The sequence below is a fragment of the Panthera pardus genome, unplaced genomic scaffold, assembly GCF_024362965.1.
Source record: "Panthera pardus isolate Hobbes unplaced genomic scaffold, ASM2436296v1 HiC_scaffold_11, whole genome shotgun sequence".
Lineage (NCBI taxonomy): Eukaryota > Metazoa > Chordata > Mammalia > Carnivora > Felidae > Panthera > Panthera pardus.
The window spans coordinates 91,241,161-91,258,324 of NW_026526666.1; the positions used below are offsets into that span (position 1 = coordinate 91,241,161).

General features: G+C 38.1%; 1 protein-coding gene across 7 annotated transcripts in view; it reads left to right on the forward strand.

The window, feature by feature from the left end:
* Positions 1–17,164, forward strand: part of EIF4G3 (eukaryotic translation initiation factor 4 gamma 3) — a 314,444-nt gene that overhangs the window by 96,059 nt on the left and 201,221 nt on the right. The window lies entirely within an intron of this gene.

Here is a 17,164-nt window from a genome sequence, read left to right on the forward strand (position 1 = left end):
CACGATGTCTCAGTTCGTGAGTTCGAGCCCCGCATCGGGGTCTGTGCTGACAGCTCAGAGTCTGGAGCCCACTTCAGTTTTTGTGTCTTCCTTTCTCTCTGCCCCTCCCGTTTGTGCTCTGTCTCTCTCTCTCAAAAATAAATAAACATTAAAAAAACACCAAAAACCTCATTCTTACCTGTCACTAACATCACCCTCCTTTCTTTAAGTAAATCCCATAGTCAGTATCAGATACTGTACTTAGGAAAGGCTAATGCTCTTACTGCTATATTTTGTTATTGTTGTTAAAAATTATGCCTGTTGGGGTGCTTGGGTGGCTTAGTCGGTTATGTGGCCAGCTTCGGGTCAGGTCATGATCTCTTATGGTCCGTGGGTTTGAGTCCCATGTCGGGCTCTGTGCTGACAGCTCAGACCCTGGAGCCTACTTCAGATTGTGTGTCTCCCTCTCCCTGCCCTTCCCCTGCTCGCTTGCTCTCTCTCTCTCTCTCTCTCTCTCTCTCTCTCTCTCTTTCTCTCTCAAAAATAAGCAGTCATTAAAAAAATGTACCTGTCAATTGGATTGAGTCTTTTTTCTGTATTTCCTTTCTTTTCTAAATATAGGTTTGTTTATTTGTTGTAATATTTAAAACATGTTTGAAGTTTCTGTAGAATTTTTTTAAAAGTTTGTTTAGTCTTGAGAGAGAGACAGAGACAGAGTGCGAGGGGGGGAGGGGCAGAGAGAGAGAGGGAGACACAGAATCTGCAGCAGGCTCCAGGCTCTGAGCTGTCAGCACAGAGCCCAACATGGGGCTCAAACTCACAAACCGTGAGATCACAACCTAAGCCGAAATCAGATGCATAACTGACTGAGCCATCCACGTGCCCCTACTGTAGCATTATAAATACAACTGAAAAAGCCTCTGGCCTCTGGGAGCTTGGTATTGGGGCTTAAATATTGGTAATGTGGCAGAGTTATACAGGATAATTGAGACAGATTTAAAGTAGTAAATGTTTATTGAATGAAAACTGTGTTCAAGGTTTTGTGTCAGATAATAGGGGTAGACAGGGGCACCTGGGTGGCTCCCTCAGTTGAGCGTCCAACTCTTGATCTCAGCTCAGGTGTTGATCTCACTGTTGTGAGTTCAGGCCCCACACTGGGCTCCATGCTGGGCATGGAGCCTACTTTTAAAAAAAAAAAAAGATAACACAGAAAATGATGGTGGATACTGTGATTCTTGTCTTTAAGGGTTCTCATTTTACCAGCATGATGTTAAAATGTTATTTTCTGTACATATTGGAAAATGAGAAGGACCCATTAATGACCATATAAATTTGAACAAGTATATGTAAGTAAATAGCAAGTAACATTTATTGGTAGAGTTATCATGGCTTCTCATTAGGAAGAAGTACTTGGAAGAGTGGAGCATGACTGTAACTGTTCATCAGAGGAAGAAGATGGCTAGATGAATGGGCAGAAGGTTTGGACTGGGTCTTAGTGGAAGTGGGGATAAGTGAACATATTCCAGTTAAGTCCTTTAAAGTGGATGATGATAGTACTGCTCCATGATGTAATAAGTCATGAAATACATATAAAAATTCACCAAACCTGATCAGAGGAGTTGACCATGAGAAAACTGATAGAATAGTTATAGAACATTTTCTTCATTATCACTTACTGATGATGTGACACTTACTAAGCACTTACTATGCACCAGACACTATTCTGTGCACTTTACTTGTATCTTCTCATTTAATCCTTATAACAAAGGTATGAGGTAAGTATAATCATGTCCCTTTTATTAGTTGGGGAAGCAGTCACAGAGTTGAAGAGTCTTGCCCAAGTTTCTCTGGCTAGTATATATAAAGGCAGGATTTCAATTCAGATGGATCGTTAACATTTGTTGAGCGATTACTGTGTCCCAGGCACTGCTAAGTGCTGTACATGCACTGCACTGTTTAATAATCCTGAGGACAACTTTTCATTTATAAATAAGGAAGTGGACTTAAAGATGTATAATTTGAATACAGGTCTATAGGACTTCACAGTTCATGTGAAGTACTACATTTAGTGTGTGGGAAGCTGCCTTCTTTTTGTTAACCTCTCACTGATGAGGTTAAAAGCAATAAATTCAATACTCAACTTTTTTTTAGGATCAGGACTTTTTTTTTCCTTTTTTTTTTTTTTTTTTTTAAGGTTTATTTATTTTTGAGAGAGAGAGAGAGAGAGAGAGACAGAGCGTGAGCAGGGGAGGGGCAGAGACAGAGGGAGACACAGAATCCAAAGAAGGCTCCAGGCTCTGAGCTGTCACCACAGAACCCGACGCAGGGCTTGAACTCACGAACCTTGAGATCACATCCTGAGCCAAAGTTGGATGCTTAACTGACTGAGCCACCCAGATACCCCAGGACTCTTGATCACATGATGAAAGCGATGGATCTACTTTCAGAGCAGGGAACTTAGAAACTATACATACGTTTATTGAAGTTTTATGAGAATGCAAGGACCCTCACTCATAAGATTGTGGGTATTATTTATACCCTGGTTTTTAAACATTCTAGGTCTGTTTTTCTGCTTTTCTTGGCATTTGCTGAGTAATTACATTGATGAAAATTAGGATTCCTTGTTAATGAGCAATTTTGCATTAAATATTAAATCACATACCTAATTAAAATATCATTTAATATTTATTTACTTGACTTTTCTCTTTCAAAAGAAGGATTCACCTTAAAGATACAAAAAAGTTGTTTTGTTGTTAAATGTCACCTATAAATTGCTTTTGAATTTCTCAGATAAGAAAATAGAAGAAACAACAATCAAGACCTTTAATGTTAGAGAACTCCAAAAATGTGTTTCATTAAACTCTTGGATATTGCCTTCAGGGCCATTCACAAAGCATCCTATGTACTATTAAAAATAAAAGAACTGATAGGGACCAGTTTAAAATAAAATGAGTCATATGAAATTGGACTTGTGTGGTAAATGGAGTTGTAATTATTTCAAGGAAAAAGAAAATGTTATTTCAAACATAGATTTACTTACCCCTGTGAAATTGGTGGCATGAATAGCAAGGTCATTTTTTACTGTAAGGTTGGATAGACATGGACATGTTTAATTTCCACTTAATTCAGTTCCCTTTTTATCTTTTACCTTTTATCTTTTTTTAAAATTTTCTGTATTTTAATGTTTATTTATTTTTGAGGGAGAGAGCTAGGGAGCGGGAGAGAGGCAGAGAAGTGAGAGAGGCAGAATTCCAGGCAGGCTCCTTGCTTCTAGCCCAGAGTCCAGTGTGGGGCTCAAATTCAGAACCCAACTGTGAATTCATGACCTGAGTCAAAACCGAAGCAGATACTTAACTGACTGAGCCACCTGGGTGGCACGCCCCCTCCTTTTTAAAAAAAAGAAAAAAATTTTTTGTACATTTATTTGTTTGAGAGAGTACAAGTGGGGGAGGGGCAGAGAGAGAGAGAATAGGACACAGAATCTAAAGCAGGCTCCAGGCTCCGAGCTGTTGTCATAGAGCCTGACGTGGGGCTTGAACTCATGAGCAGTGAGATCATGACCTGAGCCGAAGTCGGATGCCCAACTGACTGAGCCACCCAGGTGCCCCAAGAGTTAATTAGTTTTTATATGTGAAGATAGTTTTACTAAATGGTTGGATTATCTTTTAGTAGAACAGATATTCTTTACCACTTTGTAATTTTTCCCAAGACAGCTATTTCTAATTGATTAAGGTTTTACTGGTGAGTTGAAAAAGGACCTTGGAATCTTTTTTTTTTTTTTTTTTTTCCTTTTAATTCCAGTACAGTTAACTTACAGTCTTATATTAGTTTCAGGTGTACATTATAGCGATTCAGCAGTTCTCTACTCTGCTACAATCTTCCCTTCCAAAAGCAGAACTTTGAAATCTTATGGCAGTTGTCCAGGCTGTGATTAGCAATGAAAGAAATTAAAATCTATTTGTTATCTTAACCTGATTCCTTTGTACTGTAAGGCAGCCCTGGCCACCTGAGTTGTTCCTGGCCTTTATGAGTTGATACTCTAAATCAGGTTTACTGTCAAAGAGCCAAATTTAGGTAGTGTGAAATTTGGTGGAATTAATAATATAATGTAGAATTTATACTCAGTGGTCTGAGCGGCCACTTGTTTTCAAGCACTGTCATAAGTGCTTGTTACATTCTGTCCTTTTCCATATGTACTCCAAGGAGACAAACAGGCCATGAGAATCACAGTGATGATTGACTGCTCTGAGTGGCAACGGGTAGAGAGGATAACGTGAACCTTGTCTTCCTCATTGGCTTAAGTAGGATTTTATAGGTCAATGTGGTAACCTAACTATCAAGTTTTAAAAAACACAGTTGTTCACTATCAAATTGTGTATCTGCTAGAAATAAGTGAAACTCAGAAGAATCTAAGAGGGGAAAAAAAATGGCCTATATTCTTGCTATGAAAGCGTCTTGCACTCATTTTGACATGTGTTTTGTAGTTTTGTTGTGCACTTTAAAAAAAGAATACTTTTGGGGGCACCTGGGTGACTCAGTCGGTTGAGCATCCAGGTTCAGTTTAGGTCATGATCTCACAGTTCGTGAGTTCTAGCTTCAGCTCAGAGCCTGGAGCCCGCTTTGGATTCTGTGTCTCCCTCTCTCTCTGCTCCTCCCCTGCTCGCTCTCTCTCGCTCTCTCTCTCTCTGTCTCTGTCTCTCAAAAATAAACATTAAAAATTTATTAAAAACAAAACAAAATATCTTAGAAAGGAAAGGCTTTCTAAGGAAAACCTTAGAAAGATTTTCACAGTCTGGCTCTAAAATCAGGCTGCGGTTGTACCAACCCCTTTTCTTTCTACTTAACCTCTCTCTCCTCCATAAACCCTTCCCAAAGAGAACCCTTGCCTGTTTGTGGGACATGTTTTACCTTCTTACCTCTGTACCCATTAATTTTCTTTTCAATACACTGTCTTTAATTCTTGGTCTGAACTGAAGCTTTTTAGTTCACAGGGTGCCACTCAGATGTCACCAAACCTTTCCACAGTTTCAGCCCTGGTTACTTCTGGTTTTCAGTAATACTTTACATATACATCAAATAGCATTTATCACATGATTCGTTTACCCGTGACTTCTTTCTGTTTGAGCTACTTTAGAATAAGGGTTATTTTATCTTTCTTTGTAGCTTCATACAGTGGCTAATACACCTTTGAAGCTTAGTGTTGACTGTATTACAAAGGAGGTAAAATTAGGAATCGTATCAAATTGGTTTGTATTACAATTACTGTGTGGTATGTCTCCTGTCCTTTATATTCTGTTCTAACACCAGCAGACCCAATATTTTTGAAAAAAATTGTTTTATGTCTATTATACCTCAATTAAAAAATACTGAGCCAACCTAAAAAAAAATCTGTTGCTGTTTTCTCTTTCCTGCGATACTAGATCCTTACTGATCCTAGGACAGCTGAAATTGTGTCAGTCACCTTTTTTGCCTTTGAGGTTCTGATTTTTTTTAATTTTGGTTTATTACTGATTTATTCTATGAGAAGCTTGGTTTTTCTTTTAAAATTATAAGCAGATAAATAAACCATGTTGATTCCATGGGGAAAGTGACCACTTCTTGTGTATGTACTAATTAACACTACCAAATTGGTCCAGAAATAAATTTTTGCTTTGGTTTTTGTCTCCCCAGGTTATAAATTTCAAATTTTTTCATCTTTTCATTTGCTAGTTTTATAGTTAGCTTAGAGACTGTCTGGAACTTTGATGATGAACCTACCTCTAAATTTATCCTCCTTAGCCCTGATTCCTCTCTCGAGCTTAGATTCATATACTCAACTGAGTATGAATCCCTTATAATGGGATGTCTAATAGGCATCTGAAACTTACTTTTTTCTGCACTGTTCTCCCTCTAATCCTTTCTGTCTCACAGTAATGCCTCCACCCACCTACTGTTTTAAGTCTATGGTAGAACTGCCTATGACAACATATGTCTGCTTCAATATTTAAGTATAACTTGAATCTTATAAAATTGGCTTCTTTTAAAATGTCAGAAATACTTGAATATCTGAAATTTCGTATGGTTCAACCTCTGGGTGTAGCTGAGAAGATGGTCATTTACTTTTTCTTTCTTGCCCGCCTGCCTTCCTGCCTTCCTTTTTTAAAGTTTATTTATATTTATTTTGAGAGAGACAGAGTGCGAGTGGGGGAGGGACATACCAGCCCAGAGCTCGATGTAGGGCCTGAACCCACAAAACTGCAAGATCATGACCCAAGCCGAAACCAATAGTTGGAGTCTCAACCATCTGATCCACCCAGGTGTCCCTACACTCTCTTTTCTTTTTCTCTTTTCTTTTCTTTTCTTTTCTTTCTTTTTTTAATTTTTAAAATGTTTATTCATTTGTGAGAGAGAGACAGATTGCAAGTTGGGGAGGAGCAGAGAGAGAGGGAGACACAAAATCTGAAGCAGACTCCAGGCTCTGAGCTGTCAGTACAGAGCTCTGCCTGGGGCTCAAACACATGAACCCTGAGATCATGACCTGAGCCCAAGTCGGACGCTTAACTGACTTGAGCCTCCCAGGCACCCCAGCTCTCTTTCTTTCTTAATGGTGGGTGGGCATTGGTGGTGATAATGCCAGAGAGAAGTTGAAAAGTGTTATAATACTAAATAAGGTTTCCAGTATCTACTCTAGTGCTCCTTTTAAGTTGAGTAGGCCAGCTTTTATTTCCCAGTATCCATAATAAATAAATACTTGGGAGATAGTGGGAAATAAATGATTTGAAGGAAATACTAGGATGATATGAAAAAGTAAGGGGGAAAACTTACCCATTCAGCTGCTAGAGGATCATGTTATTGAAAGTAGCCAATTAAGGAAAGCTTTGGAATCTTTCCAGTCTACCCCTGATTGAACTTGGTCGTTTCCATGTGGGCGTTACAGCTGTTGGAATGATTTTAGAGGACTTCAGTGAATAAACTTTATCTTAGTATAAAAAAGTTAGGATCGCTTCTCAGAAATAAACTGTGTGCTCTTTTTCTTTAGATGAATTGTTGTTGAAAACATTAACATGACTTGATAGGATTCTTGGAGTTTTCCTTTCTAACCCTTTTAATAAAGATTTAATTACTATGTGGTTTTTAAGCAGTGTGTTTTATTGCTTATGTTATATATTAGGCATTTATATATATGCAGTAAATAAAAAACACAGTGTCTTATATATGTGTGTATGACATTTAACAATATATCTGTATGCAGTCAATGCCTGTCTAGAATCCAGTCACAAGTCTCTCTGTGTGAGTGCTTCCTTAAAATAGAAAGTTTATATTTGGTGATGATCATGAGGGTACCCCTAGAGCCAGAGTCACACACTGTTTGCCTCTGTACTTAATGTGTAGATGTGCTTTATTTGGTTTGTATAATGTTTCGGAAATCAGGAAAATTTCATGTAAAACTCCTTATCTTTGGTTTCTCTTGAAAACGTGGAAGATAGAACACTACTTATCTGGAATTCCTGAATGGCTGCACTTTGGCTACAGCTGAATGTCTGTGTGGCTGTTACCCTTTGAAGGGTGGGTTTTCTCTCTAGTTCTCCATAGTCTCTATTCCCTATTGCTTGCTTATACCTTGCCCCACGCACCCCCCACCCCCTATGTATTTCCTGCATGGTATTTCCACTCCTCTGGGGACATAAAAGAATGATCATGTTTAGGAAATGTTCACTGTTTTCTATATTCTAAACAAAAAAAAAAAAAATTCTTTTTAATGTGTATTTATCTTTGAGAGAGCTGTCAGCACAGAGCCCGATATGGGGCTTGAACTCCCGAACTGTGAGATCATGACCTGACCTCAAGTCAGATGCTTAAATGACTGAGCCAGCCAGGCACCCCTAAATGTTTCTATATTTTAATTATTATTTGAAAATTGTAGATTATGTTTGATAGCTCTTAATTGGCCAGAATATTTTGTCACGTCAGGTGATTTAGCACTAAATAAACTTCATAAACTTACTGACTAATCTTAGTTTGCATGATCGTTATCGTTTACCTATAACTTTTCCAAAGATCCTTTGATTCATATTGTTCAGCATACATGATATATCCGTTTTTATAGGAAACTTTTTTAAGGTAGAAATCTTGAATGGAAATTCACTAGCGAGCTGAAGGCTTCACTGGGTCATAGTTCTAGAGTTTTCCTGTCTTGTGCCAATACTATTTTTTTCCATATACTTTCTACTCTGTAACAGCCACATAAGTAATGCTAACTTAACTAATATATTACTCCAGTCCTTGGGTAGTTTGCTTGTTTTTTGTCTCTAATCTTTTTTTAGAGAATGGTAGGGGATTAAAATTTACATGTGTAAAAGTGCAGAAAACTAAAAACTAAAATCATTTTACAGCAGAAATTATGTATCACCTCCCAAGTAAAGGAAATAGTATGTAGCCCTTCCTGTTCACAACTCCCTGTCTTCCCAAAGTAATGTATCTGCCTTAAAAATTTCCCTGCTTTTATTGACAGTTTTGCCATCCATTTATGCATTTCTAAACTAATTTAGTCAAGTGTTTTCTGTTTTGAAACTCTTTGGGAATCATTTTGTGAATGTGCTTCTGTGTTAATGAGAATCATCCAGATTGTAGTGAGTTGCTTTAGTTTTTCATTGAATTCTACATAGGGAAATATTGCCTTATTGATTTCATTCTTCTGTTAATCCACAGTGTGTTATTTACCAGTTTGGGTTACTAACAGCAGTACGACCATGAACAGTTTTGTACGTGTACCTTGTCACACGTTGTCCTTTCTCTCATAGAGGTATAGGTAGGAATGGGGGAGTCGCAGCACAGGGTGTGCCTGTTTTCATGGTTACCGTAGCCTGTCCCAAAGTGGTTGTACAAATGTACATTTTCACCAGCAAATGGATGAGAATTTGAGGACCTCCACATTATTGCCAATGCAAAACTACTGTATCTGTAAAAAAAAAAAAAAAATACAAAAGCTTATTGAGCTTATTGTTACCTTTTAATGTTTATTTATTTTTGAGAGAGAGAGAGAGCGCACAAGCAGGGGAGGAGGAGAGAGAAAGGGAGACACAGAATTCAAAACAGGCTCCAGGCTCTGAGCTGTCAGCACAGAGCCCGACGCGGGGCTTGAACTCACAAACTGTGAGATCATGACCTGAGCTGAAGCCGGACGCTCAACTGACTGAGCCACCCAGACACCCCCTTGTTTTAATACCTTTTAAACTTCAATACACACACTGCACTTGAAGAAATTCTTGATTAATTTTGCTTAGGATTAATATTATGTGAAAGACAATCATTTTAGCTTTGGAATTGGTTAAGTATTTGTCATAATCAGCTATTTTATACCTGTCTTTCCTGCATCCATAATTGAGATGGTAGTAATATGTTTGAAATAATGGGGAAACTTTTTTTTTCATTCTATAAAAACTTCCCTTTACCTTTGAAGGACATGGAGTTTAACAACAAGGTCTGAAATGGGATAATTTAGCCAGAGAAAAGAAACTTTAGCCAGAGATTAGAAGGTTCAATAATCCTTAATTTAGGAATATTTTGAAAGAAGTATTCAAAGTTTTATGTAACTTTAGTTTTTAACCCCAACAACCTCATTAGTCTTGTGCCATTTCCTTGGGTTGGGGTTGTGTTAATTGCTTACATCTTGAATAACTTTATTTATTTATTTATTTATTTTGATAGAGAGCACATATGTGCGCATGAGCAGGAGAGGAGCAGAGACAGGGAGAGAATGAGAACCCCAAGCAGGCTCTGGCTGTCAGCACAGAGCCCAAAGTGGGGCTAGATCTCATGAACCATCAGATCATGGCCTGAACCCAAACCAGGTGTTAGACACTTAACCAACCGAGCCATGCAGGTGCCCTATCTGGTATAATTTTTAATTGAAGCTGGTATACCTTCTTCCTTGCAAAGATATTAAACTCTGTAATATGGTAAAAGCAAACCTAGTGTGTAATGCAATATGACAGTTGTAATAATAGTCTTTTTCCGTTAAATAGAGTTGTAATTGCAGGTCAGAGATTTATTGTATATAGCAGCTTGTTTCTAGGAAAAATTGTTTAGAAGGATATGATTTTTGTGCTTTTCCTATTACCTTCCTTCCTCCTTCCTTCCTTTTTTTTTTTTTTTTTTTTTTTGAAGGTTTCTCTCAGAGGCAAACCATCGAAGGAGTCCACAGCATTAGTTTAAATTTTTTCTGGTGGGGAGTTGGGGGTGATTTGTTATCCTCCAAAATTCAGTCAGTTGTCCTTTTTACTTCCTTATTTGTAGATAATGCCTGCCTATGTGAACATTTTTATTTCCTTTAGAGGTTCTTCAGAGGGGGCCCTTCTGCAGACCACAGACCCTGGAGGGTTTTAGGCTGGGACCTGAGATGGCTTCTGTGCTCTCTGAACACACTGGCAGCCTGGTCACCCTGCCCTGCTTGTTCCTGTCCTCCCCTCCCCAGGTCCCTAGGACCTCCTCTCTGGTCCTTCACTCCTACCCATGGGCTGAGACATGCCAGCGCTGTGAACTAGCCACTACCCCTCTCCTATTACTTTTATACAGATTTATTTTCTTTGGCTTGCTTTTATTAGTAGAAACATCCAATTTTGGGAGGGAGTGCCAAAATACAGTACTGAAGGATTCCTGCAGTGTGGCTTAGCTGTTTAAGAATGGCAGAGGATGGGGCGCCTGGGTGGCTCAGTCGGTTAAGCGTCCGACTTCGGCTCAGGTCATGATCTCACGGTCCGTGAGTTCGAGCCCCGCGTCGGGCTCTGTGCTGACAGCCCAGAGCCTGGAGCCTGTTTCAGGTTCTGTGTCTCCCTCTCTCTGACCCTCCCCCGTTCATGCTCTGTCTCTCTCTGTCTCAAAAATAAATAAACGTTAAAAAAAAAAAAAAAAAAGAAATTAAGAATGGCAGAGGATGTACACCTTAGGGATATTTGCCTATGAAGGTTGTTTTTCATTGGTGCTTGCTTTATAAGGAAAATTTTTTTTAATTTTATTTTTAATTTTTAAAAATTTACATCCCAATTAGCATACAGTGCAACAGTGATTTCTTAATGCCCATTTCTTATCCATTTAGCCCATCCCCCCCACACCCCCTTCAGTAACCCTCAGTTTGTTCTCCATATTTATGAGTCTCTTCTGTTTTGTTCCCCTCCTTGTTTTTATATTCTTTTTGTTTCCCTTCCCTTGTGTTCATCTGTTTTGTCTCTTAAAGTCTTCACATGAGTGAAGTCATATGATTTTTGTCTTTCTCTGACTAATTTCACTTAGCATAATACCCTCCAGCTCCATCCACGTAGTTGCAAATGGCAAGATGTCGTTCTTTTTGACTGCCGAATAACATATGTATACACACACCACATCTTTATCCATTCATCCATCGATGGACATTTGGGCTCCTTCCATACTTTGGCTATTGTCGATAGTGCTGCTATAAACATGGGGGTGCACGTGTCCCTTCGAAACAGCACACCTGTATCCCATGGATAAATGCCTAGTAGTGCAATTGCTGGGTCGTAGGGTAGTTCTATTTTTAGTTTTTTGAGGAACCTCCATACTGTTTTCCAGAGTGGCTGCACCAGCTTGCATTCCCATATAAGGAAATTTTTAATGTAGTAATAGCATAATACTTATGGCTTTGGCAAAATGCATTTTCTTCTTCTCTCAAACACTTGTATTGGCTGATACAGTACTCTTAAAGCACACTCAAGAGTTTTCAGGGAAAAACAAACCATATGAACACTAACCTTTATCTGAAATCATTGATGTGTTTTTTTCCCCATATTTGTTAGTATATAGAAGAATTTCTTTACAGTTCCAAATAGTGTATGTTTTTTTTATTCCTGAGTATTTAACATATCAATTTCTATTGATAACAGCCCAAATTTATATATTTTTATGTCCTTTGTTTACTTATGTTACTTTATTTTCCCATTATTTGCTGTTTCTGCCTTTTTCTCTTTGTAGTGCTCTTGGATATCTTTGTAAAAAAATTTTTTTTAATGTTTATTTTTGAGAGAGAGAGTGAACAGGAGCAGGGGAGGAGGAGAGAGAGAATCCCAAGTAGTCCCTGCACTGACAATGCAGAGCCTGATGTGGGGTTTGAACCCACATACCGTGAGATCATGACCTAAGCCAAAATCAAGAGTTGGATGCTTACCCTACTGAGCCACCCAGGTGCCCCTGAATATATCTTTATGTTCCTAATTTTTGAAGTGAGATTTTTTTTCTTTAGAATATGTGGCCCAAACTGGAATCATTTTTTGGGCATGGTTTTAAGGCAGTTGTGACTCATTGTTCTGTCGTTTTGGAGACAAGGTAAACTCCTTCACAGTACCTATGTCCTGTTGCCTTCTAATAGTGGGGTAAAGCTTTTTCGTTTTTTTGTTTTTTGTTTTTTGTAGATTTTACTTTCTTTATTACTTTTTTTTTTTTTTTAACGTTTATTTATTTTTGAGACAGAGAGAGACACACAGCATGAATGGGGGAAGGGCAGAGAGAGAGAGGGAGACACAGAATCAGAAGCAAGCTCCAGGCTCTGAGCCATCAGCCCAGAGCCCGACGCGGGGCTTGAACTCGCGGACCGCGAGATCGCGACCTGAGCTGAAGTCGGACGCTTAACCGACTGAGCCACTCAGGCGCCCCTTTATTACTTTTTTTTAAGTTCATTTATTTTTGAGCAACAGACGGAACTCGAGTGGGGGTGAGGCAGTGAGAGGGAGAGACAGTATCCGAAGCAGACTGTAAGCATTAAGCTTTTAGCACAGTGCCCGACATGGGGCTCGAACTCATGAACCGTGAGATCATGACCTGAACTGAAGTCGGATGCTTAATGAACTGAACCACCCAGGTGCCCCTGTAAATTTTACTTTTGTTATGATATACATGTAGTAATATTTTAAAATATTTACTTATTTTTATTGATTTATTTTTAAATAACCACCCAGGGTGGGTTTTTTAATGTTTATTTACATATTTTTCAGAGAGAGCGTGAGAGTGCACATGCCCGCATGCGCTGGTGTGAGAAGGAAGGGTCAGTGAGAGGGAGACAGAATCCCAGGCAGGCTCTGAGCTGTCAGCTCAGATCCTGATGTGGTACTTGAACCCACGAAGCACGAGATGATGACCTGAGCCAAAGTCAAGAGTAGGACGCTTAACGACCGAGCCACCCAGGCGCCCTTATATTTATTTATTCTTAATCAACAATAATTTATTTTTACATTTCCTGTATTGTTAATGATTTATTATCCTCAGTAAATTTAATCTTTGATTGTTTTATCAGGATGGATTGGAGAATTTAGCTTACATGGATTTTATATAGCTAACTTCTTTGCTATCACTTTATTTCATTGTGTGAATTTTTTTTTTTTTTTTTAAGTTTTAAAAAGTTTTCATTTAAATTCCAGTTAGGTAACATACAGTCTGATATTAGTTTATTATGTACAATATAGTGATTCAACCCTTCTATGTAATACCTAGTGCTCATCAAAGAGCTACTTATTTTCACCTTCATAATCTGATGTTTTTGAGGTTAAGTATGCAGCAAGGTCTTCTAAATGTATGCACACCAGTGGCTTTTTCAGATGTTTTGGCAAAGTAGACAAATATGCAGGTTACTGTTTTGTAGCAAACCCATCATAACTGTGTTAATAGCTTTTTGGGGGAAGATTTTCCAGATTAATTTGAAAAATAAAATTCCTTGGTGATAGAGGAGGTGAACGATCTCCTAATGTTAGTACAGAAGATTTGGGATTTGATTGTGCATTTGCAGAAGTAACTCAGAGTAGGCAAACTCCTGACTTTACTGATGTTTTACATTTATTTTTCCGTTCTTTATTCTTATTATTAGAGGTCCAAATATTAGAAAGAATGTACAATATGATGAATAAATCACAACTTGTTTATTTTACAAAAATATAAATATTTTAATTCAATTCTGTATTATGGGCATTGTCTTCCTTTAAAATATTGCTGACTAGTTTTATCTAACTATAGCTAAAAACCATAACTTAGGAATCAGTTCTTGGACCAAACACCCAAAAGAGATATCTGCTATTCTCATTGTGTAAATTTCTCATGTTAAAAATATAGGGGCCCCTGGGGTGCTCCGTCAGTTGTGTCCAACTTTGGATTGGGTCATTAATCTTGTGGTTCGTGATTTCGAGCCCCATATCAGGCTCTGTGCTGACAGGTTAGAGCCTGGAGCCTGCTTCAGATTTTGTGTCTCCCTCTCTCTCTGTGCCCCTCCCCAACTTGTGCTCTGTCTCTGTCTCTCTCTTTCAAAAAGAAATAAATTTTTAAAAAATTAAAAAATCCAAAACTAAACATTAAACATTTTTAAAAGTCCATTTTGATATCTTATTTTAGCCAGATATTAAAATAACTTCTCAACCATGTGAAATAAGAGTATACATTTACAAAGCCTTGTCAGGGAGAAATTTGCTTGCAGGAACTCTTCATTTCTAGTTACTGGTTTTCTAAAGTTGATGTTTAAATAGTAATCCAGTTTTTATCCTTTGAATAATTTTCCTGAGATTTATAATTGCTATAGCATTTCACAGTAAACTTCATTCCCTTATAAATGTAATTTTCAGTCAGAAGTGGAAAGAACATTTTGAAGAAAATCATAAAGCCGTAACAAGAAAAATTAACAGTTATTTTAAGTCTTAAACTTTCGTCACATTTTAGCATCACTCATATCTCTTTTATTTAGCCTGTAAGCTTTTTGCCTCTAGTTAGTTCTCTGTGAATCCATTTTATTTCAGCATTGGGGTCAGTCAGGTTTTAAAGCTGTTTTACATAGACATAAGGAATTCTAAAGTTGGGTTACCAGGGAGTAGACTTTCTTCAGAGATTCTGACTGAGGGAATTCCAGGAAAAGCGAGTATCATTTGGAAACCACTTTCCTTTCTATCTGGAGAGACTTCTTTTTTTTTTTTTTTTTTTTTTTTAAACGTTTATTTATTTTTGAGACAGGGAGAGACAGAGCATGAACAGGGGAGGGGCAGAGAGAGAGGGAGACACAGAATCTGAAACAGGCTCCAGGCTCTGAGCTGTCAGCACAGAGCCCGACGCGGGGCTTGAACTCACGGACCGTGAGATCATGACCTGAGCCGAAGTCAGACGCTTTAACCGACCAAGCCACCCAGGCGCCCCGAGAGTTCTTAACTGTGAGAGAAATCAGGGAATCTGAGACTTGGAAGGAGAAAATATCTAATTGAATGTTACAATTTCTTTGAATTATGGATGCAGGCAATATCTATCATTAGTTTTTATTTTTTAATATATTATAAAGAACATATATTACTATATCACAAACTTATCTTTATATTTTCATATATATATATTTCAATATAATTGGTTTTATCATAATCCTATATATTTTATGCATTTAAAGATATGATTCCAGTGTGTCTGGGTGGCTCAGTTAGTTAAGTGTTCGACTCTTGATTCTGGGTCAGGTTATGATCTCACCGTTTTGTGAGTTTGAGCCCTGCATTGGACTCTATGCATTGACTTGGGGAGAACCTGCTTGGGATTCTCTGTCTCCCTCTCTCTCTGCCCACGGCGCCTCCCCCCCCCCCCCCCCCCGGCTCAAAATAAATAAATTTTTTAAAAATTAAAAAAAATATATGATTCTAGGGGCACTCGGGTGGCTCAGTCAGATAAGTGTCCATCTCTTGATTTTGGTTCAGGTCATGAACCCATGGTTTGTTAGATCAAGCCCTGCATTAGGCTCTGCAGTGACAGCATGAAACCTGCTTGGAATTCTCTCTCTCCCTCTCCCTCTCTACCTTCCCCCACTTGCATGTGCTCCCTCTCTCTCTCTCAAAATAATTGAATAAATATTTTAAAAATATGATTCTAGGAGAGGTCTGTAGTTTCTACTAGATTGTAAAAGCTTTCATGCCCCCCCCCCCCCCCCATTTGAGGACTTCACCTTAAGGAGAATGGATTCTTTCATATTCGATGACTATTAAATTTGCCCCCCATTCATGGAGGTTTGCCAAACTTTCAGTCAGTGCTAGTCTGGGTTAGATTGTGGTTGAGAATAGCTGGCTGGGATTCATTGCTGGACATTGGAAAGGGGCCTGGGTAATGTAGTTTTATATCCATCATCATTGGCTAATGGGCAGTTTATTACCAGGAAAAAGTGGAAGAACGTAGTTTTTGTTTACATAGAAACATATGCTAATTATTTTTCTGTACAAGTTCATGATTATTGAACTATATTAGAAAATGAAAATGAGAAAAAAAAATGCTTGTAACGCTTTCTGTTCTGATCTTGGTGGAAGTCATTACACATCTTTTTAATAGGACATATATACCTGCGAGTATGTGTAAATGCATGGGTATTTCATATATACTCATATATGTAGACATAGATTGTAGGCTTAGATATACATATAGAAATATGCAAACATGTGACTTTACATGTATATTTAGGTGTACTGTTTTAAAAACAAAAATGAGATGGGTTGCCTGAGTGGCTCACTTGGTTAAACATCCTACCCTTGGTTTTAGCTCAGGTCACGATCTCATTGTTTCACGAGTTCAAGGCCCACATTGGGCTTCTCACTGACAGTATGGAGCCTGCTTGGTATTCTCTGTCTTCTTCTCCCTCTGCCCCTCCCCCACTCACGCTGTCTGTGATTCTCTCAAAATAAATGAATAAACTTTAATACGAAATCCAAAATCCAAAAATAAAAAAAAAAAAAGATGAGAGTATACTCTATAAATAATTTGCCCCATTTTTGGTTCAGATTTGAGGTATAATTTACATAATGTGAAATTCACCTTGTAGTGTGCAGTTTTGTGAGTTTTGACGAACACAGAGAGACATGTAATCCCCACTACAGTCAAGATACAGAACAGTTATTTCACTCCAGAAATCTCCTGTGTCCATTCTGTAGTCATCCACTTCCTCTTGCAATCATTTTTCTTTTTTTGTTTCTTTTACAAAATGTCCTAGAAGTGGCATTGTATTAAAACTAAACAATATTTAGTTTCAAATGTACCTTCTTGCATTTAGCATAATTTTGCCTTTAAGGTTTGGTTTTAGATTGTGCTTCAAGAATCTTTTGTCAAACTGATGGTAATAGTCATGCTCCCCCCCCCCCCCCCCCGCCAAGCATTTTATTGCTTCATTTTGAAATTTTAAGCCTTTAGTCAGTCTGGCACTTATTTT